The 27,267-nt window shown below is 50.5% G+C and overlaps 1 protein-coding gene across 2 annotated transcripts in view; it reads right to left on the bottom strand.

Moving 5' to 3' along the window:
- Nos1 (nitric oxide synthase 1) overlaps window positions 1-9,518 on the bottom strand; it is a 162,601-nt gene extending 153,083 nt beyond the window's left edge. For both annotated transcript variants that reach the window (XM_020163665.2, XM_074061437.1), the window contains exon 1: window positions 9,386-9,518. The gene's annotated coding sequence lies outside the window, so the exon portion shown is untranslated. The remainder of the gene's footprint in view (window positions 1-9,385) is intronic.
- Between the last annotated feature and the right edge of the window lie 17,749 nt (window positions 9,519-27,267).

Here is a 27,267-nt window from a genome sequence, read left to right as displayed (position 1 = left end):
ATGATTGCATTGCTTTTACTTACTGAGGGCTTACAAGGTTCCAGACACTGCTCAAGCCCCTTGTAAATATCACGTGCCATGATGACAATAATCACAGGAAGCTACAAATGCCATACCCCTTTTACCATCTAGGAAGCACAGTCCCAGATGTGTTTAGGGATGAGTCCCAGGCCCCATAGCTGGCAAAGTCCTACAGCTGTAATTCAGACTCTGGGCTGCCTGGCTTCTCAGCTCGTCCCTGACTCACTAGTCTTAGCGCCAAGTGTGGTGCAAGGCCTCATTCTCATTTTACCCATGAGACAACCCAGGGTCGGACAAGTCAGAGGAAGCCAAGCCCGGGAGCTCTGTGTGCCTGGGAAAAACAGCCAGGTCCTCCGCCTCCCCCCCCCTATTTTGCTGCCTGTTGCTTCCTTCCTGGTCTCCATGACAGCCCAGGGGCCTGGCAAGGTCACAGAATTTCATGCCTGTTCTCTGGGCATCATCATCAAAGTTTAAATCCTGCTTAGTGTTTAACAGGTGGTTCACATCCTTCCTTCCCCTTCAGCCTTCAGAGACCTCCTAAATGCCCCCCTCACTCCACAACCTCCTAATTGGATCCTCCAATTCTAAGCCATGCTCTTCACGAATGTGAGATGCACCTGAACTTGATTTTCTCCAATCAGGATCTCCTGGGGGGGAGGGCATAAAACACTATGACCGTGTTGCAATTGGGTGCTTTAATGAGTAGGCAATTACAGTCACCCTTTTCCAGATTAAATGACAACTATCTTATCACTACACATCGCCGTGTGATACCAGCCCCTGTCCTGAGTTGTGTTTGTGACTGCGACTGTGCTGAGACGTCTCACTTTAATCACCACACGATAATGAGGACACACTACGGATGCAATACAGGAATGATGTTCCTTGTGCCTGGTGAAGGACCGAGGATGGGGTGTCACACTATATGGACAGGAGATCTACATTCTTGCCAAGGACAAGAAGGTGGGGGAAAAACAAGCCATCAGGGCAGAGAAGGGGCAATCAAAAGAGATCTCCAAGCTGGGCGCGGTGGCTCACACCTACCTGTAATCCCAGCTCACAGGAGGAGGAGATAAGGAGCACTGCCACTTGAGGCCAGCCTGAACAAAACGTTAGCAAGACCCCATCTCAACCAACAAAAGCAGGGTGTGGTGAGCTGGTGCCTGTCACCCCAGCTATCAAAGAAGCATAAGTAGGCGAATGTTAGTCTAGGCTTGTCTGGGCATAAATGTGAGACCCTATTCAAAAAATAACCAGAGCAGAAAAGACCTGGGAGCTTGGCTCAAGTAGTAAAGTGCCTGCCTAGCAAGTACAAGGCCCTGAGTTCAAATGCAAGTACCACAAAACAAAACACAAAAAGGACCAATGGAATTAAAAAAAATCTGTGCCAATTAAGTTATTGAAGAATATAAAAGGAACCCTCTAGGCAGCACGTCCCCCAGTTCCGTTGTGAGCAGTGACTTTGTCTCAGCAAAACGTCAAGTTGCCCACGACGTACAAGGTTTGGATTTGAATGCTTTGGGTTACGTAACCAGTGGACATGCTTTGGTTTTGTGGCAGTGAGCGAGGGAGAAGAGTGAAGGACTTACACCTGCTTTATGCTGGCAGACATTTCAACCACATAATTTTATGACGACATTGAAGGGAGATGTATCTGTGAGGCTTTTCAGGTACTCCATGTTCAAAGACATCGAGGCACGTGCCACTCTGCAGGCCATTTGGGGCCAGCTTGGCCTGGCCCCATTATTAGCCAGTCTCTGTGGCTGAATCCTCTACGTGGCTGAACAGGTCAGTGTACAACCTTTCAATGTGTCTGTGCAATGCTTTCCCAGACACGGGGGGAGGGCATGTTACACTACGTACTCAGACCAGCCCCTAAAACATCCATCAGTGCCCCCAGGATGGCAGCCATTGTGAATGTTAGCATTGCTACTATCTCAGGGGGCCAAGGTGGGGGATGGTCCCCTGGTGTAACCAACTCTCTCCTGGGATTCCAGCCCCCACATCTTACATCCCGCTCATGGAACAGAAAGAAAATTCAGGTGTTAGCTAGAATGGAGAGCTACCTGGGAGTTGTGATAGGCACCAGGTTGTCACATGAAAGAAAATTCTGGATTGGAGAAAACACAAATTTAAGTGTGAGGCCCAGCTGTGTGTGACTTGGACAATTGACTTGACTTCTCTGAGCCTCTGGATCCTGATGTGTGAAGCCAAATAGAGTCATTCCAGCCCTTCCCAGGTCATAGAGCAGGAAGGAGGATTCACAAGCTCCCTCCGAGCTGTGTGTGGTAGAAGTGACAGCCACCTGAGGGGCCGCCATTGTTATTGCTGGAGTGACAGGGAGGAGGCAGACTTGGAGAGGTATCCAAAGGGCCAGTGAGGGACACAGAAACAGAGGAGAGTAACTCCATTCCCTTTACCCTCTGTCCAGCCTCCCCTCCTCCTCCCCCACCACGTGCAGAGCTGACTGAGGCCCAGTCCCCAAGAAACCCCTTCCCATGGTCACACAGACTTCCTGGGATTGCTGTGGCAGTGGCTGAGGTCCCAGAAGGGCTGTTGGAAGAATCACATGGCAGTGTCATTGGGAGGAGAGGAAGGACCTGGGTGAAGGCATTGAGCGCTCAGAGCAAAGGGTGCCAGGGGTAGGCTGGGCTCAGATCAGTGTCTATAGCTCAGCATTGATCCCAGTTCCTCCCAGGGACAACTGCCCCAGGAGGCTCTTCTCCCCCCTCAACCCCCCAGTGGAGGAAGAAAGGAATGGGAAACTCACAACTATTGGTGCGGGTGGGGAGGTCTCACCCTCTCTGTGGTCTCAGGACCACTCAAGATAGTGAGTAGTCAAGATGGAGGGGTGAGGTAGATACACAGATGGGCAGTGAATGAAGGCACAAAGAGATGATGGAGAAACGAAGGGCTGGATGAGAGGATGCATGGATGGGTTAGTGGATAGGTGGACAACTGGATGATGTGAAGGGAGTGTTGATAGGACAGGTGCCCAGACTGTACGATATGGTGCGTGCTGAACACCTGCTTCTCTTCTGGAGGTCTGGCATTTTGCTATGTGGTTGGTGGGTGTCTAGGTGACCAGCCCCCAGGGACTCTAACAAGCTTCCCTGGTAGAAACCATTTTACATACGCTATCACAATTTGTTACTCCAGGAATTAAGGTGTCTTGTGTGACTCTGCTTGGAGAGGATTTGAGATGCTGGTTCCTGGTTTCCTTTGGACTTCCTCCCATGTGCCCTTTTCCTTTGCTGGTTTTGTGTTATAGCCTTTCAATGTAAGAAATCCATGGGTGCAAGTGCAGGCTGAATCCCATCTCCCTTCTGGAGAACTGTCAATTCCCGGGGGGTGGCCTTGGGGACTCCAACTACAGACAGATGGATGGACATATGAATTGATAAAATGGATACATGAATGGATGGTATGGGTGATGGTTGATAAATGGACAGATGACTGGATAAATGGGAAGATGAATGACTAGGCAGATGGATGGATGAGGAAGGGAGAGATGGATGGATGAGTGGACAGGCAGATGGATGGAGGGGTGGATAGACAAGTGGATGACTAGATGGATGGACTGATGTATGGATAGATGGAGGGATGGATGAGTGGGTGGGTAGATGGGTAGATGGATGGATGGATAAATGGGCAGGTGGGTAGATAGATAAGTGATGAGGCAGATGGATGGAAGAGACAACTGGCAGGCAGGAAGGCAGAATGGATGGATGGATGGTTGGGTGGGTGGGTGGGTGGATGGATGGATGGATGGATAGATAACTAGGTAGATGGATGGACAGATCACCAGCAGGATAGATGAATGAATGAATGGATGGATTGATGGTTGGATGGATGGATGGTTGGGTTGAGGGAGGATGGAAGGATGGATAGATGGATAACTAGGTAGACAGATGGACAGATGACCAGCAGGTAGATGAATGAATGGATGGACAGATGGTTGGTTGGGTGGATGGAGGGATGGATGGATAACTAGGTAGATGAATGGACAGATGACCAGCAGGTAGATGAATGAATGAATAGATGGATGGATAGAGGGCTGAGAGTTGGAAGGGGTGGGAGAGAACCATCTGAATCTTTCAGATGTTCTAAATGCTACAGGTTTTAGTGGCCCTGGGAGTTCCTCAAAGACTCAAGACTACCCATAGCTCACTTCCTTGTCAGGCAATTTGCTTGGCGGGGTCAGAATGTGATGTGGCCACCACTGCATTTTCCAGTGGTCACCTGGAGGACCATGGCGATGCCCTGGGTGCCCATGGTGAAGAGGAAGATCATAGGGGCACAGTGGACATCAGAACGTGCTGTGTCTCCCACATCCATGGGAATCATCGGCGAGCCACACTGCCATCTCTGCTTTGAGGGTTGACTCTGAAAACAGCTCTTTATTTGAGATCTGGTTATGTGCACATCAGACGACTATCGTCCTGAGGAAATCACAGTGTGCTTTGCAACACTGCTTTTTCCTTCCTGACTATTTTCTTCAACAATGAGCTCCACTTTGATTTAAATATCTAGGTAAGGATTTTCCTCTTAATTGAAAAGTGATTTTTAAAATGCATTTGACAGAAGGGTGTGGGGATGTGTTAAAGTTACAGCCTCATTTACTCCTAATGAAGTGGAAGGGAAGTGGAACTCTGGGGAAGAATGGGATAAAAAAGAACATGGGGAAGGAACAGAATCCAGGAGAGAAAATAAATAATACGGGGACCAAGAGGGCTTTGAACTGGTTTCTCATTTCGTGCGTAAGCACTTGAGTTAGAGGAAATATAAAAGGGAGGGGTCAGCACTAGTGTCTGGCCAAAGACCAATTCCTGTGACTCATGGGCTCTGCAGTGGACCTCTGTGAGTCTGCGGGCCTCAGTTTCCATATCTGTCAATGGGAAGCAAGTGGGAATTTCTGGGGAGTAATGAAAGGGAACCTCCAAGCTGTCGGGTGCTGTGCACATGGGAGGTGGGTTGTTAAGCTGACATAGGTGGATTGAGTGGGGACGGCCAAACTGAATGGACTTCAAGTCTTAAACCAGAATTTAGTGAAAATCAACACACAGATACTCACAAGAAAAGACGCAGACTCTCACACAGTCGCACGACCTCCCCTCGCATCCTTACACACCCATGTTCTCACACGCAGCAGGTTCATCCATACATACCTACCCACTTCCCTAGGTATGCCATTAAACACACCCTGAGCCAGGTGTGGTAGTTCACGCCTGTAATCCCAGCACCTGGGAGACTGAGGCAGAAGGAGCATAAGCTTAAGACCAGCCTGGGCTATACAGCAAGACACTGTCTCTAAATCAGTCAATCACACTCCCATCCACACCCTTACCACATTCACCACACACATGGCCTCCTTCCACTTGGACGGCTCCCCTAGGGATCCCCTCCCTCCTCCCTTCCCAGCTGAACCCTGGCAGGAGGTCAAGGCTCTGCTCTGCCCACATCCTCACAGCTCTGCTACCAGGTTTCCGCCCTACTGATGTCTAGACACACTGCTTTTCTGGGCCACAGAGACCTCATCTGGACCACAGTGACCTCATCTGGACGTCAGTGACCACACTGATACCTCAATGACCTCACCGACACCTCAGGGACCTCATGGACACCTTAGTGACTTCACCGACACCTCAGCCACTTCACCTTCCTGACCCTGGCTGTGGCCCACCATGCACTTTGAGGCTGGCAGGAGTGGGGACCTTGCTCTGCTATTGCCCTGACCTCCTCAGACCAGGGCACAATCAGCTCAGGGAACATTTGGTGAACAGATGGAGGAGGGCCTGGGGTCTGGAGCAGTGGGCTTGTCACAGGCACTGGACCTGGGTATTCCTGGGAAACACAGGCCCTCCATGGTTGGACCCAACTCTGTGCACCCCACTGCCCTCTGCCATGTCCAGGACCTGGGCAGTGTGCCATATACACCAGTCCTGCTCATCATTCTAGAAGAGAAGCCGAGCAGCTTCCACACCCTACAGCCAGGGACACAGAGACCACGAGAGTGAAGCGATTGGCTCAAGGTCCACAGCCAGCAAGTGCAGTGCTGGGATTTGAACCCAGGTCTCGATGTCCTCCTTGTACTTTTCCTGGACTTCCCAGGGTCTGGGTCTGGTGTCTCTTCTGGGGTCCCTTTGCCTTCACTGTTTTCCTCATTGGGAAACAACACACCTTCCATATTGTTTTCATCTGTCCTCTGCCAGTCTTTACCACTGGGCCAGGAACCACTCAGAGTTACCTGGTCGGTGACACAAGTGCCTCACCCAGGTGTCCCCTGCCAGGCCAGTGTGCCCTTGTTCTTTTGTAGTAAAGGAAGCTGGCCTGCCTAAGAAATTAGCACACTTTCCCCCTCCCCCACCATGGGGACAGCCTAAGCCGGTGACTGACTGACATGGCATACTGGCCAGATGGGATGACTCACTTCAGAGTCCTGTGACCAAGGCTGAGGCTTGTCCCATGCCTTCGCAACAGGTCTCCCTCCAGAGCCGGCATGCACAGATCCCCTGACTGGCTAGGCTGCCAAGACTCAGACCAAACTGCATCACCCGTCTATCATCACCACCCCAGTGCCCAGGCGGAATCTCCCCCACCCCAAGGAGCGTCCTAGCCATTCATTGGATGAAAGAGCCATGACTCCGCCCCCTAAGGAAAGCTCTGCTCCAATCCCATGGGGGCCTCCTCTGCCAAGGGGAGGAGCTTCATGTTCTGTATTCACTACCCCCCATCCCTAGCATATAGACGAATGCCAGCACGCAGTGGGAGCTTAGAGGATGTTTGTTGAATGAATGCACGAATGAACCCCTGCCTTTCTTAGTTCCTATCCAAGTCCCCTCCAATCAAGGCCACCACTGTCATTGCGGGCCGGGTATCCTCACCTGCCATGTTCCCCCAAAGCAACCAGATGTCCAGCTTCCTGGACACGTCAGGGGTTCCCAAGCTGAGGGACAAGCCCGGTCCCCCCCATCCTTGCTTCACGTATAAGATGGTTCGGTTTTGATCAATTTCCATAGAACCCTGTTTGAACAAAAGCTCTCCGTGGCACACACACTGAGAAGTCCTCTGCTGTCTTGTGTTTTCCATCAGCCCCGCCCACTCCTGTGTCGCGGAGTGTCACACCCCCGTCATGACACCCAATGCACATTCTGCATGTGGAAAACTGCTTCAGCACACGGTGGCACACGCCTGTCACCCTAGCATTCAGGGGGCTGAGACGGTGATTGGCACGTTCAAGTTCAGCCTGGGCTACACAGTAAAATCTTGTCTCAAAAATACAAAAATAATGCAAAAAGGAAAATTTGCCTATGTCCCATGGAGACTGGAACAGTCTGAGGACTTAGAGTCTCAAAGGCGATGAAGGGTCAGCCTTCTGGTCCCCATTTCTGTAGGCTCAGGTGGGAAAGATGGCAAAAGAATCCAGTGAGATAAAACTCTCTGGCGCTCAGCACAGAGCCTGGCTCTTGGCTAAATGGTACCTTCTAGAATTGATGAATTACCCAAGCAAGTCGTTTGGCCATGCTTTGTAACCAGCCTGAAACCTCTCACACTTTCCTCTGCAAAAGGAAATCCAGACACGGGTATCTGTGAACTTCCTCCTGTCCTGGTGTGGAATTTCCCAGGGACCTAAGAGGACAGACTATAGTCATGATCTCTGGGCTCTGGCAAATGCCACTCATTTCAAAGGGACCCTGGGGACATTCTGAATGGTGTCATCTTAGAGGAGCCCTCGTGCCTTGCTACAAAAGACCCTGAAGTGCCTCTCCTTCAGCGCATGGCTTCCTCCAGATCCAGCTCCCCGTCGGTAGACAGTGGGAGAAGGCAAGTGGGGATGGCTTCTCAAATTCACGTTCGTTGGGGCGACCGTGAGAGTAAGAAGGTGCTCAGTAAATATGGAGTGACTGACAGGATATCGGAATGAATGGATCCGAGACTTAGCTCCTAATTTCAGCACGGAGCAGAGATGTTTCTTCATAAGCGTTTTGTGATGAGTGGATGATCCTCAGTGTTGGGCCCACGTCCTCTTTTTATGGAGGAAATGAACTCCCAGATTGCAGCTGGGCTTCCTTTGTGGTTGGCCTTGCCATCCCTCTCGCCTAAGACTCAAAGACTCGGGTTCCAGGGACCAGGGACAGAGGCCTGAAGTCCAGCTTGGCTCAGCTGAGGTGGGTGGGGGAAGACAAGGAGCCTGGGAGACAGAGCTGTTCACTCCCCGAGGTGCGAACTGGGAGACTGGCTTGTTGATTGACAGGGGAGCTCACAGGGTACTGGGACATACTTGGTCCCCAGGGGGACTGAGCTAGAAGTAGCAGTATGCAATGACCAGAGTCACGCTTCTATGACCCTGGTACCCAGGGTAACCACAAAGTGTGACACCTGGTGGTAGCCTGCTGGACACAGGGCCTGTGACCTCCAATGCATAGCCAACTTCCAGATGGGTGACAGAGATGCAAATACCATGCAGCATGAGTGTGTGGACACACGTCCAGCACACCCCTCCTGTGCCAAGCACACCTCACCTCCACCCTGAGCAGGTGGTGGCCACAGACCACCAGGTGGTACCACACAGGTCACCGGCGTGGATAAGGAGAGCTCGGGTTCCCCACTCAGAGCCATAGCAAATGCAGGGACCAATTGAGAGTCACCTCACTGCCTGGAGGGACAGAGGACTCTCCCTCTCTGTGACACCCGCCTCCTTTCCCCAGTCCGTCTTGGGGCAGGCAGCCACCCCCTCCTTTGTCCCTCCTGGTGTGGACTCTCCCCCGACCTCTGGGAGCCAGGAGGTGGCTGGGACCTGCAGAGTCGCCAGTCAGCAACAGAACGGGCAGCCCCAACAGCGTGTGTGGGTCCTGTGCCAGGGCCTGCCTTGGCCTCACTGTGCCCCAGGGCATGTGGCATCTGGAGCCGTGGTCTCCCTCGGAGTGGCAGCTTCAGCACAACAGACTCCCCATGTTTGTTCCCTGCAGGGCTCCTCTGCCAGCCCAGGGGGTCCATGGGGTTGGGGGGACATGGCCTTAAATGCCCACACAGAGAACAGCTCCACTGGGGGTGACAAGGAGAGAGCCATGTCCCCAAAGCCTCAGTCTGCACTGATGGGTCCCTCATTCACCCATCACAACACTTTCTGACACTGTGTGGGGGTGGACCCTGTGGCTGCATGACCCAGGAGAAGGACACTGTCTGACATGTGTCCTCTGAGGTCCCTTTCGGGTAAGGCCGAGGTGCAGAGGGTCTGGACTGTTGGGAGGCCCCGAAATGCCCCCAGGAGAACCAAGTACGCAAGGAGCCCCCTCCCCTCAATGCCCAGGCCGGGCACCCTTGGGTCTGTGCCGGGTGAGCAGAGCCCCCACCCTGTACTCACCCACTCCAGCGAGGCCTCACCCTGGCATGGTGGCGTTGCCCCTCTCAGCCGGTGCTCCCCATCTGGAGAGGCCAGCGGTACTAATCAGCCGCCTGGCATGGCAGTGACTGGGACTTAATTGACACCAGGTGGCCCCTCCCCAGGGGCAGGCTGGGAGGCGGCTCTGCCCGGCCTGGAGGCCAAGCCCTGGGCAGGGGGGTTGCATGCAGGCCTGGCAGGTTCAGGCCTCTCCCCAGGAGAGGCAAGGGCGGTCAGCCAGCCCCCCTGCCAGCCCTGCCCCCCTCTGCAGCCTGTCCCCTCCATCGCGCCTGGCCCCGTTTCCCAGGCTCTGACCTTTCTTTCATTTCCTAGGCTGCTGCAACCGCAGTGACAGGAGGAGGTGGGTCAGGTTTCCCCTCTAGTTGGCTGGGACAGTCTGGAGTGAGCACACCAGGTCTGCCCTGTCCAGGTCCTCCCTGCTGGATCTTGAGCAGAGTCACTCACTGTGGAGGCAAATAATTACATAGCTATCTTTTATTGAACACTTAGTATGATCCTGGTGCCCATGCTGGTCCCTAAAAAATATCTCACACACCCTGTGAGATATTTAGTTACACTGCTTTGCAGATAAAGAAACTGAGGCTCAGAGACACTAAGCTTCTTTCCCAAGGTCACACAACAAGAGAGCCAGGACACAGACACACAGTGCAGTCTAACACCACTCAGGAATTTTCACTACTGCCTACAAAGTAAATAGGATCCTCCCTAATGTTTAGATAAGGAAGGCTCAGAGAGGGCAAGCCAGTTCTCAAAGTCACACAGCCAAATAGGGAATTAGGATTCGCCACTAGGCATGTTGGGCCTGGAGACCACTGCCAAGATTGCAGCTTCTCTGACCTCTCTGGGCTTTGCTGCAGCTGCTGTGAACAACCAGTGGGAAAAGGCTTTGTGACTGAGATTGGCAGGGCAGGATCAGAGAATGCTGAAGTGGCCCTCACTCTGTCACAGTACCCTTCCCAGAGGCCCCCAGCTCTGAGTCCTGCTCTTTCTCCTCACTGCTGGAGAGCAGGACTCAGTAGGTTAAGACCACACATGGACCCCAGCCTCAAATCCTGGCTCAGCCCAGCGACTGCGTGACCTTCTGAAGTCACGTCCCTCTGGGCCCCTACTTCTCATCTCTGGAACAGAGAGCATGGATATCAATGAGCTATGCTGGGCACTGCCTCTGGGCAGCAGCGTTTATTAAGTGCCTACTGTGGACAAGTCACTGTGCAGGAGGTGTCAGGGTGGACCTTCTGGGGCAGACAGAGAAATAAAAAAGCATGCAAATAAATATGTAATTCTTTGTGTTATGTGTGTGACACAAGCAGCTGTTGTTCAAAGCCTTATTCAGCGAAAGAGTTTGCTGAGGACCTACTATGTGTTGGCACTGGGTTAAGGTTTGGCATCATTGCTGGTAAAATCATATATCCATCCCTGTGGTCTGTTCCCCGGGGGGCTCCAACGTGGAGTGTGCGATTCCAGACGCTCTTAGGTCTAGTCCACACTGTGGGTCACAGGCTCTTTTTGGTCCACTTTGCGGGCACCCTGGCAGGTCTCTCACAGGCCCAGACCCCACGTGGGGTTGGGGGAAGCTGAGCCGTGACTCAGCTGGCCTGACTTGTCAGGACGAGACCAGAAGGGAGCGGGCAGCTGGCTGGGCTGTGAGCCATGAGGCCTCCTATGCCAGGACTGGAGCAGGTGCCTAGGGTACAGACTGGGGCTTTAGGATGGCAGGGAAGGGCTCTGAGCTCAGGTGACTGTGTGCTGGCTCTGACAGGTGCCCTAGAGTATTCTAGTAAGAATCACGGAGTGGGCTGCCTTGTGAGGGGATGAATTTCCCCATCCAACTGAGAATGCAACCGAATGCACTCTGAAGGGAACTCCAGAAACTGGGTTTTGGGACTAATTTTAGACATTACCCTTGCAGGGGCCTCCCCTGAACTCTCATCCCCACCCCAGTCCTTACCTCGCGAGCCAGACTTGCCTGTCCACTGATCCAGACCCCAATCCCAAGCTCCATTATGGGTCTCATCCACCCCTCGCACCCCCAGCGTCTGGCACATGGTGGGTACCCAGCAAGTACCTTTGTATAATAAATGCTCAGATTGGAACAATGACTTCCAAGTATTTGAGACTGATAACAAGTCACCTGCCATTTTTTATTTCATTCAGCCCTTCCTGGGCACACCAGACACTGTTTTAGGCTTTGGGGACTCAGTGGTGATGGAGACTAATAGGAACTCCTGTCTTCCTGAAGTCTGCTGTGTCATGATTGTACTTTTAACTAGGTCATTGTCACCAGTGTTAATAATGAGTGACAGTCATCACCATTGCTGGAGATCCGGGTCCCTCATTGTCTACACTGCTGGATAATTCTTGGTCAAGGACTGTGCTACAGGACCAGTATCCTGTGTCCCTACCCATTAGATACCAGTAGCAACTCCGCCCCTCTGGTTATGACATTCCTACAATGTCCCCAGACGTTGCGAAATGTCCCCGATTGCAAATTACTGTCACATTAAACACCAAGCATGGAACGGGCATTTTGCGTTCATTAATGAACTTAATTTAGTCTTGAAAATACCTCCAGGAGACAGGGATAATTGTTATTTTCGTGCGACAGAGGAAGAAACAGAGAGGACCAGTCACTTGCGTAGGGTCTCAGGTCTGTGCCCCTTGGGGTGCAGCTCCCAGTGCCCCATGTAGAAGGCCGGGCTCCAACCCTCAGCTCTGGGGCTGTCTAAAGAGACCAGGCTGAGGGCCACGTGTCACCTGCCTGGACTCGTGTCAATTTGTCCCTCGGTTCTACTCCGAGATCTCCTGCTAGCTAGTGGTCCCATCATGGCCGCCATCACTGTGAATTTTCCTTAGAAAGGGAAAAGGAAACAGGTGGATTAAATTGTGGCAATTGACTTTAACTCAACTCAGGTGAAAACTGTCAGTCCACATGGAATCAATATAAAATATGATCAATGGGGTTTTTTCTTGTACATCCTTGCAATCTGCTATGTACTTATACTTACATCTGAATTCTGACTACCACATTTCCGGGGCTCAATGGCAACTCGTGGACAGTGGCTTCCATATTCAGTAATGTGTTTTGTAATCCCAGCACTCAGAATGCTGAGGCAGGATGGCGAGTTCAAGGCCAGCCTGGGCTACATTGCAAGATCCTGTGGGAAAAGAAAGACTGAGGTCTTGGTTTTCAAACCAGAGTATAAATCCCAGCTCTGCCTGCTGTGTTACCTACTGTGTGACTCAGAGCAAGTCACTCACCTCTCTGAGCCTCCGTCTCTCAAATGTTGTGGAGGAGCAGTTATTTGCTCAAGGCTCCAGGCCTGTGCCCTTTGCGGGGTGGCTCCTAGCACCCCATGCAGAAGGCTGGGCTCCAACCCTCAGCTCCAGGACCAGCCACAGAGACCAGGTCTAGTTAACAACAGGTGTTGACCCCGACGGGGCTAAGAGGATCGGCGAGCACTCAGCACACTGTTTAATCAATGGAATGACGATTACCTTTTGATCAAAAGGATGGAATAAACATTAAAAAAAAAAATCCCAACACTGGGGGAGGCAGAGGAAGGAGGATCACGAGTTTGAGGCCAGCCTGGGGTAAATAGCAAGACCCTAACTCAAAAAAAAAAAAAAGAAAATTTCAAATGCATCCAAGCCGACTTGTCCAAAGAGCTGTTGGCACACAGCAGGCATTTACAAACACGCGTTCCTTTTCCGTGTTATTATTTCAGGATGAAAGCCTTGCTGTGTTCTACAACCATCATCTGGTGATTCCCACCACAGCAGCCATGCTAGCCTGAGCCTCAGTTTCCTCATCTGTAAAATGGGAATAACGGCAACCACCTGGTATGAATGGTGCCATGGGTATAAAAGGGCTCAGACCAGTGCCTCAAATGTAGTCAGTGCTCAGTAAATGTTAGTGGCTGTTTAGGGCAGGGAATGCTGACTTTAGCTGCTTTTTTTCCTGCAGAAGAGACTTGAATGTGGGATGAGGGCACCCACAGCCTGCAAGTCCCCCCATCTGTCCACCGTGGCATTTTATTTTTCCAGGGATTCTTGTTCACACCTGGAGGGACAGGACTTTTAAAAGCACTAGTGTAGGTGTGGGATGATAGGGGTCCTGCTCATTATAAACTGGGTAAGTTTAAGAGGAGGATAAGTAAAGACCCTTACCCAAGAATTGTTCCAAAAGTCATAGCCCAAAGGGGCCGGGAGAGCCACTTGAAATGCTGGTGTCTTTTTTCCTTCTCTGCACTGGAGACTGAACCCAGGGCCTCTCCTGCATGCCAGGCAGGTGCTCCCCAGCCCTTTTGTTTGTATTTTGTTTTAGAGTCTCACTAGCTGCCTGAAACTCATGATACTCCTGCCTCTGCCCCTCGAATAGCTGGGATTATAGTTATGTGCCACCGTGCCCAGCTGAAACGCCAGTGTCTTGATGAAGTCTATTGGGATGGTGAGGGAGCTAAAAGCCTCGATCCTTCAGAAGAACTTGTTCTTTCCAAGGGGCTGGGGGACTGCAAATTGATTTCAGTGAAAGCCTCAGGTCTTAAACTTAACCTTGGATAAGAAAATGAGAAGGGGAGCGAAGGATGGATGGAACCAGGTAGCCCTCAGACAGGGGGCCTAGAGTGGTGGGTGTGGTGATGGTGGTGGTGCAGAGCTGCAGAACTGTTGAAATTGCAAAGGAGGGGATGGAGGGATAACTCACACCCTGAAACAGCGTCGACCTGTCCCCTGGGTGGACTGTCATTCAAACACCACAATGGCTACCGTTTATTGAGGGCTTACTATGTGTTTTGTACTCTGCAAACTAATTCTTATAACAAACTGTGGTAGAGAGATTAATATTGTCTCCATAACATAAATGATGTACTTGGGGCTCAGAGAGGTTAAACAATGTACCCAGTGTCACACAGCTTGTGAATCATAGAGCTGGGATTCAGGTGCAAGACTGGCTATTTGTGAAGCCAGTCTTGCACTTGACTGGCAGGAAGGGGTGAATTAGAATCACCAACATCTAGAAAAGTCTAAGGAATCCTTAATTCTTGGGAAATGCAGACACAAAGCCTAGCCTGGGCTATGTCATCGGCAGAAATTCCTGAATCTTCTTTCAGCTCCAAATTTAACTTGGCTCCTCCACCACCCATTTCCCTGCAAGTCCAGGCTTCCCTTTCTAAATTCCTAGGAGGGAACATCTGATTGGCCCAGCCTAGGTCAGCTGACTGCCCCTGAGCCAACCAGCTTGGGGATGGGATGGAAGGTGTTGAGCAGAACCCTCCAGTTGCTAGGTAGAGATGGCTGCCTCCCAGGATATACCCACATGGAGGAGAAGAGGGTAAATGGCAAGAGAGGGACCCTTACATCTGGGAAAAGACCTCCTTCTCAAACCTACCCCAGTGCCACTTGGTGTCCCCTCACCCTCCCAACTGGAAGAGACCACTTGCTGACAACTGGGTCCCTTTTGTAATGCAGGAGCCCGCCAATATTTTGTTTCTGACTATAAGAAAACAATGGGCCGATATGGTTCCAATAAACCATAACTCGAATTCCATAGAATTTCCATATGTCATGGAATGTTCTCCAGACTTCTTTCAGCCACTTACACTTAAAAATGTAAGACTCATGCTTATCTTGAGGGCGTGGGCTGTCAACTGAAGTCCCCAAAGAAGCCACATTTACATTCAGGAACTTCCAGACCATCTGCCCTTGGCTGATTTTGGCACATCGTGACCTTGTGGAGGGATGGAATATTGTAGATCAGGAAGTCAAAGTTACCCTGGACTACCTTTAGTCCCTTTTTGTGTGTGTGGTACTGGGGTTTGTGCTCAGGGTCTACACCTTGAACCACTCCACCAGCCCTATTTTGTGAAGGGTTTTTCAAGATAGGGTCTTGCAAGCTATTTCCCTGGGTTGGCTTTGAACCTCGATCCTCCAGATCTCTACCTCCTGAGTAACTAGGATTACAGATGTGAGCCATCGGCGCCTGGCTTTGGTCTCTTTTAATAGCAGCAGTTTACTATCAACCTCTGTATCTGCCCTGGCATTTTGTGGGCACTGAGTAAAACTCGTGGGGTCCCCAAGCTGGGGACATCCAGCCTCTGCCCGATCCTGGAGAGCCTGCCTCCTTCCCGATCCCACCTTTCTGTTGTGATTTCAAAGCTTATGTAACGTCTTTTGCCCAAGGTGCCGTGTTGATCTGGGTACTTGGGTAGTTCCTGGGCCAGGGTCACTGCTATTCGGCTTGGAATAACCTACTATTTCCTTTAAAGCAGAGCTCGTATTGTACGTAGACCTGGTGTGGCGGGAGCCTCATCCCCTTCTGCTATAATAAAACACAACAGCAAGTCCTAGAAATGACCCCAGTTTGGATTCTGATGGACCAAAAAGCAATGGAGCAAAACACCATTTCAGATCTATTCAAAGGAAAGCTAAACTAGCTGGAAGAAGACTTAATTTAATATGCAGTTAGGCAGAGGCAAATGTCGGGGGTGGGGGGCAGTTCCTAGTTCAGTGTCTTGGGACATTGCCTAGCTATAGCTCCCATCTGTCCCCCACTCAAGGTGGTATTAACAATGGCTGTCCTTTATTTTGGAAAAACTTTAAAAAGTGGAATCTGATCTTCCTTTTTGGAAAAAAATCTCATTGGAATTGGAAAATGTTCCATTAAGAAAAGACCCAGGATAATGGTAGAATCAGAGGTTTGGACCCAAGGCCCAAATTGCTGAGATACCATACACCAGGTCCAGCCACTTGCCCCTAAACACCAAATAGGCGTGGTGAAGGCAGAGAAAGGAGGTTTATTACACAGCTCAGGACATGCAGCAGGAAGAGGCAGGGTTAGCACTCAGCTCATCCTCAGCCATTGTCAGGGTACAGACATGAGCTATAGACAAAGAACTGGGGGGGCAGGGGACAAAGTTCTGCATAGCTAAACAGTCACAATCACAGGTGTGTTCTGGTTGACCGTTATCTCAGTCCTTATTTTGGGAGAGATTCTGAATTTGTTATTGGGAGCCAGGCAGGTGGTCCATCCAAAAGAGGGGTAGTTTAGTTCCTTGTCATAAAGATGTTACCATAATCTGTGTTTCCTGGATTCCAAGGTGATTGCAAAGTGACTACAAAGAGAATGGCTTAGAGCAAAGACAGATACAAAATGGAGGCAGGGATGCCAAGCTTCTCCTGTTTTTAGTGAATTTGTGTGCCCAAGTAAAGAGTCAGTGCTTTTCAGCAAGAGCAATTTGAGCACCTCTTACAATAGCAGGTGTACAGCCAGACTGCAGCTATGAAGCCAGATGTTATTTTAAAAAGAGGGAAAACCCCAAATACATTGAAATCTTCAGAGGTTTTGGTAGTGCTTCTGAAGTGACCTTCTGTCTGAATGAACACTCGGGGAAGGAGGCAGCTCTAGAGGGGACAGAATCCCACGGCCACAACTCCAACCCCTGTCTGCAGAAGACCCTGGCAGGCAGCAGTGGGGTGGTGACAGAGCCAGGTCTGCAGCTGCTGGCTGAGGGATGTCAGGAGGGCTGGGATGCCATAGCCAGCTTTTCTTGCATGAAACTCATCTCCTGGGCTGTGGGCTGGAGAGCTGCTGCAAACCCCAAACCACCAAGATTCTAAAACAACACAAGTCACCATGGAGATGCCGGCAGGTCCTGTGTTAGCATGGGCTCCGTGTAACATGGCACACTTCTCACCTATCTGAATCCCCATCTCAGGCACCTGTCTTAGTCTGGGTTCTTCTAGAAACAGACCCTGACCTGAGAAGCCAGGGTGCAAGCAATGAGTAAAGGAGCTGTCTGTCCCTGGCGCAGAGAGGGAAGGGCAGGGATTGGGGAAAATGGGTCTCAGAAGGGGAGGAGGCCCAGCAAGGAGCCATTAAGGCCAGGTCACAGCTGTGGAGAGAGGGCGGGGGTGGCCAGAGGTAGGTGAAGAGGAGGTTTGAGGATCAAGGGGGTGCACACATGCAGCGTGGGCCATGGGAGTTTGAGCTGAAAGTGGGGGCCGTGGATGTAAGGGGGATGTTGTAGGTGAGCACCGTGTGTACGCACCGTATGTCTGCACGTGGTTCTCAGCTCCATGCTGAACGCTTGACGTACTCCGTGCCAAATCACTAAGTCACAATTTTGTGAAATAGGTGCTGTTAGGATCTCCACTTTACAGATGAACAAAGACAGGCTCCAAGGTTGCACAGCTGCTCAGGGTTTGAGGCCAGGATGCAAACCACAATTTGGTGCCACTCACCTGTGTGGGCAAGTGCTCTCTGGGGGTTAGGGCTACCTGGAGGAGACGGCTGTCCTGACTTTTGTGCCTCTGGTTTGCTGTTCTGAAAGTGTGACCCCTGCAAAAGGCCCATGTTTGAATCCCACAGTGTCCCTGGCCAGCTGTGTGACTTTGAGTGTGTATCACGACTCTGAACCTCAGCTTCTGCAGCACAAGAGGGTCATGGCAGCTCCCCCTCCACGGCTGCAATGAAGCAAGGCAGTGCATGAGGAATGATTGTCACCTGCATGGTGCGGTGGTGGCCCTGGCGCTGTGTTGACACATATATGGTGCTTGGTAGCTATTCCTTGAGTCTGAGTCGGTCTCTTAGCAACTCCTGTGACTTCTCTGGGCACATCTGTATAACAAGCGTGGGTGCGTGGCCTCTCACCTGTGGTCTGCCTTTGCCACAGAGCTTTTATGGTTGATCCCCAGACACCAGGCCAGGCCCCTCCACCCCGTGCTTAGTGGCACTTCTAGCAGGGTTCTTGCTCTCAGCACTTCTGATGTTCTTGGCTGGACAGTTCCTTCCTGTGGGAGGTTATGTCCTGAGTTTGTGGGATGCTGAGAAATTTCCCCGGTCCCATTAGATGTTTAGCACCACCCCCAGCTGGACATCGTCCCCCTAATGGGGGGCAATGTTGCCTTGGCTGAAAACTATGGGTTCATTGCCATTGGTCTTCCCTAGAGACACTGCCATTGTGGAACAGAGCCTGGGTGCAGATTCAATGGTCTGGGTTTGAGTCTTTGTTCATACTTACATTGAGGCCTTGGCCAAGTCACTTAACTTCTCTGAGCCACAGGTATGTCACTTGCTGAGTCTTTGCTTCTTTGAACCATGGCTAGGATGAAGTAAGATAAGGACTGTGATGTGCTCAGAACTGTTTCTGGGAAGTGGCTGGTGGGAGACAGGAGATATATGTGAGAAAGATGTGGACACAGGTGTTGAGAGGTCTTGCCCCATCCTGGGGTGGATGGATGACCTCATCCTTGCCTGTGTTTCTGCTCCCAAGTGCCTCCCTGCAGTCTGTGATGGAGGTTAATGAGCTGTGAGTCCCGTGACTTGCAAGGCTCACCCAACACCTACTGATGGATAAGGAGCCTGGTGGCCAGAGAGGACCACAAGCCAGAACAGGTACAATGAATTAGTCTCAGGCTCCAAGGAAGACTCTGTTCCCTTCTCTCCTGCTGAAGTAGGAGAGGGGAGGAGAGGACAGTAGTGTCTGATCTAGTCTCACACCCTCTCCCCACATCCAACTGTTCCAGAGAGAATGTCAGGTCTGTGCTTGACATTGAATTGTCAAGGTCTGTACTAGACATTGAATGTCAGGTCTGTACTAGAGTTTGAACTCAGGGCCTCATGCTAGGTAGACAGGTACTCTTATTGCTTGAGTCATTCTGCCAGGTGAGTCTGTGCTTAAAATAGCTGATGTCTATTGCGTGCTTATAGGGATGACAGATGTCTGTCCCCAGCTCCCAGCAGGACCGGAATTATTATCCCCATGCTCATATAGCAAAAGAAACTGAGGTCTAGAGAGTTGACGTCATTGCCTGGCATTGCAGCGGGCCCATGACTGAGCTCAGTTGCCACAAGAGACTTCTACTTCTTGGAACCCAGCCTTTCTCAGCCCTCAGCAGAGAGTGGGAATTCTGGGGTGCAGAAGGTCCCAGAGAGGTGCTTTTTGGTCACTTTGACTGGCCTTGGGCATTGCTTATAGGAAATCTGTATGTTCAAAGCTCACATTTGCAGGGCAAATGGTACCGCTGTGAGTGCTCCCATTAATTCACTGAAAGAAGGTGTTGGCAGTGCAGTAATTATACCCATTTCACAGAGAAGGAAATGGAGGTCCAGGTATGCTAAGCAACATGCCTGAGGCTGTGGCAGGAAGGCAGGGAGGGGGAGGAGAGATTAATGAGTGCTGTAGTGAAACAAAGGAAAACCAGAGTTGGGGAATGTTACCTAGAGACCAGAGAGGGCCACCTGGCTCCAGAGGTTACAGTGGCCAATAAAATGGCAGGTGCTTATGTGTGGAACAAGCTGTACTCCCCATTTCTGTAACCTGCTCTAAATGGTATATAAGGAAAGCCCACTTTGTTCTCGGGGCTCAGCCTTTGGACACGAGTCTGCTGAGTCACTGCTGGCTGGCTTTATAATCTTGCTTCCCGAAAGCATTGGTGACCTCTCTGTCTCTCTCTGAGCCCTCCTGCAACATTTCTGGGGGCCTGCCCCAGATTTGGAGGGTGGTGTTTTCACCTCCTTGTTGCCGACTCAGTGTTCCCAGACCACCAGGAGAGCTGCCCCTGCCAAGTGCCACTGGACTATGTTGATGCAGGAGAGGGAGCCTTTTTCTTGGCGAGTCAAGGAGACTCACTGGTTGCACAAAGGAACCTGGAAAGGCTCAGGCACCAACCTGGGAGCCCTGATCATCAGACTATAAGAACTGGGGTTCAAATTCAGGCTTGCCTCAGGCAGAAGGGGAGTCTGCCTCTCAAAGGGCACCCTAGTAACCACCTTTTTGGGGTGAAACCATGTCTTTCAGGTTCAGGGAGCAGGGTGGAAGTACTGGGAGTTTGTGAAAGCGTGAACCTGAGACATAGTCTGGTTATGAAGCGGGTATGGAGTCCTGATCTGCAGGTCCGTGGTGAACTCACATGGTCTAGGGTGAGACCTAACAGGGGCTCCTGTCCAGGGCTTATATGGATTCACTACGGCCAAGAGATGCCTAAATCCCCCCAAAAGGAGCAGCTGGAGATGGACGAAGCGAGTGGTGTTATTTGTTTTCCCTTGTGTGCCAGAGAGGAGGACCCTTACCTCCTCCCCACAGCCCTCATCCCTTCTGTCTTTGTCTCTGTCTAGATGTCTGGCAAATGGGAGGAATGGGAGGAGGTCAGAGTACGAACACCCCCCTCGAACTTTAAGGGGATTTAATGGAGATTATGGGGTCCAGCTGACTCCTGGCAAGTTTAGGACCTTCTGTGAAATAGACTGGCCTGCTTTTGGTGTAGGTTGGCCCTTGGAGGGGTCATTGGACAAGGCCTTTAAAGAAATTAAGAGGGCACTCACAAATGCCCCTGCTCTGGGCTTGCCAGATGTGATAAAGCCCTTCTCCCTACATGTACATAAAAGACTGGAGACAGTTGTTGGAGTCTTGACCCAGCTGCTAGGTTCCTTGCACTGCCCCATGGCCCATTTATCCAAGCAACTTGATACAGTTTCCCTAGGCTGGCCGCCCTGCCTGTGCACCCTGGCAGCTACTGCTGTCTTGATGGCTGAAGCAGACAAACTTACTTTGGGACAAAAACTCACAGTCCAAATTCCCCACTCTATTTTGACTCTCGTGAAATAAAAAGAAAATATTGGTTAACAACCTCCCAAATAGTCAAATATCAAAGCATGTTATGTGAAAACTGTGTGTCCTGGTAGAGGTTGTTAAGACTCTAAACCCACCCACCCTATTATGGGTTGATTCAGGCCCCCTGGAGCATGACTGTTCAGAGATTATGGATGAGGTGTTCTCCAGATAACCAGGCTTGGCCCATTAGTCTTCCGGACATTGAGTATTTTACAGATGGTGACAGCTTTGTCCAGGATGGCACACATTTTGCTGGGTAGACAGACTCTAAATATGCCTTTACTACCATTCATGTCCATGGAGCCCTACATAAAGAAGGGAGCTCATTAACTTGGGAGGGAAAAGTGTTAAATATGGACAAAAAATTGTAAAATTACTAAAAGCTGTATGGTCCCCTAAGTGGTCATGCTCTGCCGAGGGCACCAGAAGGGGGAGAAAACAGCTGTTTGGGGAAATCAAAAGGCTGATAGGGAAGCCAAGCGAGCAGCCCTCACAGGAAGACAAACCTTGGCCTCACTGGCAGCTGCCTTGTCCCTGTGTCCCTTATCTAACGGGACCTATGGCATACTTCACAAGAACAGGCTTGATTTGAGACTGAAGGAGGAAATTTTCTACCCGACGGATGGTGAAAGTTTACTGATGGCTGCATTGCCACACCTGAGTCATTGGCTCCCACATTTGTCAAGCAGTTCCATGAAGGAACTCACTCAGGGCAGGCCTTGGCCCAGTATTTTTCTGTCCCCAAGCTCTCCAGCATAAGTAAGACAGTATGTGAAAGGGACAGTCTGTGAACTGGAAACAATCCCCGATATTTGCTGGTGTTTATTTACACCTTCTCAGGATGGATAAAAGCCTTCCCTACTTGGACTGAAAAAGCCCAAGAAGTGGCCAGGAGCCTGTTAAAGAAAATCATTCCTCATTTTATGCAGCCATGAAGAAGAACGAAATGTTATCATTCGCTGGTAAATGGATGGAATTGGAGAACATCATTCTGAGTGAGGTTAGCCTGGCCCAAAAGACCAAAAATCGTATGTTCTCCCTCATATGTGGACATTAGATCAAGGGCAAACACAACAATGGGATTGGACTTTGAGCACATGATAAAAGCGAGAGCACACAAGGGAGGGGTGAGGATAGGTAAGACACCTAAAAAATTAGCTAGCATTTGTTGCCCTTAACGCAGAGAAACTAAAGCAGATACCTTAAAAGCAACTGAGGCCGATAGGAGAAGGGGACCAGGAACTAGAGAAAAGGTTAGATCAAAAAGAATTAACCTAGAAGGTAACACCCACGCACAGGAAATCAATGTGAGTCAATGCCCTGTATAGCTATCCTTATCTCAACCAGCAAAACCCCTTGTTCCTTCCTATTATTGCTTATACTCTCTCTACAACAAAATTAGAAATAAGGGCAAAATAGTTTCTGCTGGGTATTGAGGGGGTGGGGGGGAGAGGGAGGGGGCGGAGTGGATGGTAAGGGAGGGGGTGGGGGCAGGGGGGGAGAAATGACCCAAGCCTTGTGTGCACATATGAATAATAAAATAATAAAAAATAAAAAAAATAAAAAATCATTCCTCAATTCTGAATACCTATGTCTATTGGGTCAGACAGTGGGCCAGCCTTTGTGGCTGAGGTGGTACAGTTGATGGCTAAGTGCTTAGGAATAACTTGGAAGTGACACACAGCCTACTGCCCCCAGAGTTCGGGGAAAGTAGAACATATAAACAGGACTCTAAAATTGCAATTGGAAAATCTATGCTAGGAGACCCACCTAAAATGGGATCAGTTACTGCCCATAGCCTTGCTTAGGATTAGGTCAAGCCTCACCAAACAGATGGGTCTCTTTCCTTTTAAAATTCTTTTTTGGGCATCCACCCCCTATACTCAAGGGCCTGTGAGGAGACCTTAAGAAAATAGGTGACCTCACCCTGAGATAACAGATACCAGCCCTTTGGTTGATTCTCTTGAAAATCAATGGCTGGATAAGAGAGAGACTCCCTGTTAGCCTGAAAACTCCCATGCACCCCTATAAACCAGGGGATGCTGTTTGGGAAAAGGAATGGAATGTTCAACCACTAAAGCCCCACTGGAGGGGCCCTTTTGTTGTTGTTTTGTCCACCCCTCCACATCAAAGTAGCAGAGCTCATTCCCTGAATCCACCACAGCAGAGAGAAGCCAGCTTCCCTTGAGTGGGAGTGCATCCCTGACCCAGCCTCACCGTGCAATATCACCCTTCAAAACGCCAGCACCCTTCCCCGACAGGACCCCACTTTCCAGGAGACAACAGAAGACCACAGTGTGACATCAGCCTTGCTGACTTAGCCTATGCGTGGCGGAAGCTTGAGGAGTCGTCCATCTCATCTTTGAGGATGAGTCCATTTCATGTATTCTTGCTAACCTTGGTCAGCTCTCCACCTGGGACCCCCAGGATTTGGACTGTGACTACCCGAGCCGGGAGTGCTGTTACTAAAACTCTGTTTTTCCATACTTCTTATTCCTGTGCCTGAGGTGGTACAGGTGATGGCTAAGGAAATTAAAGATAACTTAAAAGCTACACGTGGCCTACTGCCCCCATAGTTTAGAAAAAAAATAAAACGTATAACCCGAGCTCTAAAACTAAAACTGGAAAAACTATGCCAGGAGACCCACCTACAATGGGATCAATTACTGCCCATAGCCTTGCTCAGGGTTAAGTCACCTAATTACCTAATTACCTTATTAGACACCATACCACCTACTCACTGTGCTTGATGAGCTCTTTGAACTCCATCTATGCCCAGAGCCCAACCCCAACAAACCTGTGTTCCCAATAGCTAAAAACACCCGGGCCTTAGGGCAACTGTGGGGGGCTAGCCTGGGAAAGAACCTACAGGTTCAATGACAAGTATATATGCCCAAAGACGACAAGGGGACATCCGGTTGTGCATACTATGAACGACTCTACTGCCCTTATTGGGGTTGGGTTCAAGACCTTGATAGGGACGTTCCTTATCTTAGAGCATGCCTGATATTAACCTGCCTAATCCCCGGTACTGAGGTCTTTATCAAGATGATGCTGTTTGACCCAGAAGTGGGTCCGAGCAGCAAAGGGGGGACTGTGGCAGGAAGGCAGGGAGGGGGAAGAGAGATTAATGAATGCTACAGTGAAACAAAGGAAAACTGGAGTTGGGGAATGTTACCTGGAGACCAGGGAAGGGTCACCTCGCTTGAGAGGTTACAGTGGCCAATAAAATAAGATGGGATCATGTATGGGACAAGCCCCATTTCTGTAACCTGCTCTAAATGGTATATAAGGAAGGCCCCCTTTGTTTTGGGGGCTCAGCCTTTGGACACGAGTCCACTGAGTCACTGCTGGCTTGCTTAATAAACGTCTTCCTGAAAGCTTTGGTGCTCTCTCAGTCTCTGTCTGAGCCCTCCTGCAACAAGGCCACACTGCTTGTGTGGTAAGGCTGCAATTCAGCTCCAGCTCTGTCAGCATGGTATTTCTCCTCTAGGAAGGGCTTCCCAGGACAGGTGAGACCAGCTGGTCCCCAGGGAGGGACCCAGGAGTTGGACTTGGACTTGCCCTATAGCGTCTCTTGGTTTCCAGGAACTTGTGCTGCTGAATGAGATCAACAGTCCCTGTTTTCTGGGTGACTGGGATAGTGTTTCATAAACGCACTCTGGAGAGCAGTTTTAGAAACCCCACTTTGCGTGCCTGTGTGAGCACTGAATTCTCACTCTTGCTGGACCAGGTGCTCCTACCTGTGTGGCCAGTTTCGTCCCCTGGCACCTGCGTGGCTGTAGGGATTTGTGTAGGCTCAGTGTGGACAGCCATGCCTGTGTGTGGCTGTACGTGTGTGTTGGTGCATGCATGCCACAGCCCTCCCTCGAGAAAACGCGTCTGTGCTGGCTGGCAGGGTCTGTGCCGTGTGGCCATGCTGGATCATTGGTTACTCTGTGGCCGTGCTCAGGTCCTCCTCTCCCACTCGGTGGAGTCTGCAGCAGCCCCACTCCAAAGGCTGGATCATTTGACTTTTGGTGGCCAACAGTGTGTTTGTTAGTAGCTGTGGTTTGAAACAATTCCCTGCATGAGTTTGTGTATTCTGGTTCAGTTCTCACATTTTGGCAATTGACCATCAACCTGGATCCTGCAAAGACACATGGAGCTGCCTTGAACCTGACCTGAAACCCAACTTACAGACCTGGGGGCAAGAGGATAAATGCTAGTTGTTGTAAACTGTGGAGTTTGGGGGATGTTTGTTAGACAGCATTATCATGGCAATAGCTGACGGATACACTGTGCAATGTCACACCTCAGACTTGCTTCCTTCTGTACAACAGACGACAATAGAATTCAGAACTGTTTTGGCAGCAGTAGTTCTCAAATTCTTTATTGGCATAAATAATTCAGACATTGGATTCTCACTAAACATTGCACTAAACACAGGAAACAACAGGCTTGCCGGCTCAGAGGCTCACAAACTGTCCAACAGCCCAAGTTAAAAATACTTTTTTGAGAAGTGTAGAAAACTTTTATAAATGATTCTGTACAAATATATACAGTGTGGACCCCTCCCTCCCTCCCTCCATCCATCCGGCCTCCTTTCCGAAATGGCATTGAATTAAATATTCTTTCCTAGCTACAAGACATGGGCAACAGAGAGAGAGAGAGAGAGAGAGAGAGAGAGAGAGAGAGAGAGAGAGAGACTGAGACAGGGTTAGAGAAGGGGAGAGAGAAGAGGAAGAAACAGCCCCACAGGAAAAACATGAAATTCATACATCAGCTCATTGTGTGACAGTCAGCACGGAGGACCACGGAGACAACATGGACCAGCGGTCTGCCTGGGTCTGTACGAGAATTAGTCTTTATTTATATAATATATATGGATAGTATTTATAGGTATGTATATATATATACTTTGTGTATAGAAAAAGGCAACAGCATCATAGAAAGCCTTTTTACAATTGAGGGGTTTTCCTAAGGTCGGTAACTTCGAGAGCCATGCGGTAAATCTGTAGAGCGGACCCTGGTGAAGGACCAGGGAGGAACGAGGGGACCGGGCTGGGACTATGGACCAGCTGAATTTGGGAGATTCTCAGCCTGGCCTGCCATGGCCAAGGACACTGGCCTGGTGTGACTGGCCTTGTCGGTCCCAGCGGGACATCCTGGCCTTTACCTTGGGGCCTGCAGGAGCCCAAGGTAAGAAGCCTTCCTGCTTCTAGAAGGCTTTGTGGGGGGAGGCGCTGGTCTCACCAGAGACTTCGCAGCTCCCCAAGGTTGAGCATCAGCTGGTGGGGAGGAGGGCATCATTTGGAGACCTGGGCATCCTTTCCTGTGGCCTCCAGGGCATCTAGGTGAATGGGTAACACCTGCCACCTCCCTGGTCCCTTGTTTGATCAGGGATGTCTCCCAGAGGTGGGGCTCTGAGGGAAGTCCAGGTGGGTGATTAAGAAGTCACCCTTAGTGAGTACCTACTGTGTACCACAAACTGTGACACTATGGATGTTCATTATCTCATTTACTGCGCCCCCCAACAAGGTGCTGAAAGTGCTGTGGGCTGCACAAAGCCAGGAAATCCAAGGAATATTCGGAAGAAACAGTTGACGCTGAGACATTTCGGGTGAGGTCATCGCCTCAACAGGGAGCGGCTGGAGAATTGTAAGTTGAGTCAAGTTGAAGCAGGTGAATCAGCCCCACTCATTTATAGCAGCCCCTCTTCACTCCTGGGAGTCCGAAAGTCAGTAAGGGTGCTATGGTTTCCATCCTTCAAGCCTCGACATACAGTTAAAGGAAAAGAGGACATGCCACCCATCCCACCAACAGGGCTGATACATTCCCTCTCCCTCACTTCAGGCTATATTGTAGTCTTGGTCTGGGGTCCACTAGGACCCCAGGGTTATCTTTTATCCACTTCTCTAACAAACTGAGCGTTCTGCCATCTCTGTAAAGTTTAGCATAGGGTCTTTCCATCAGTATGTCTCTACGTTCTTGCATGCCCTTGACCTCCACACTCCAGGGACCCCTGCACAGAGCGACACAGCTGTCCAGAAAGGAAGCCCTCGTTGGTGAGGCTGCTGAGGGAGGCTTCCTGGTGAGGCAAGATGGATCTGAGGACTCAGAGAAATCAGAGACGAGTCCCAGGAGGACACAGAGGGAGCGTGAAGCAGAAGGATGGACAGAGAAGGTGCTTTAGGGAGAAGAGCAAAGGCTGGTGACTGTCCCATGCACAGCAGAGATGCCTGTGGGCCGTAG

Source organism: Castor canadensis, chromosome 18, assembly GCF_047511655.1.
Source record: "Castor canadensis chromosome 18, mCasCan1.hap1v2, whole genome shotgun sequence".
Taxonomy (NCBI): Eukaryota; Metazoa; Chordata; class Mammalia; order Rodentia; family Castoridae; genus Castor; species Castor canadensis.
The sequence above is the reverse complement of the archived record's forward strand: the minus strand, read 5'-3'. Positions and strand labels throughout refer to the sequence as shown.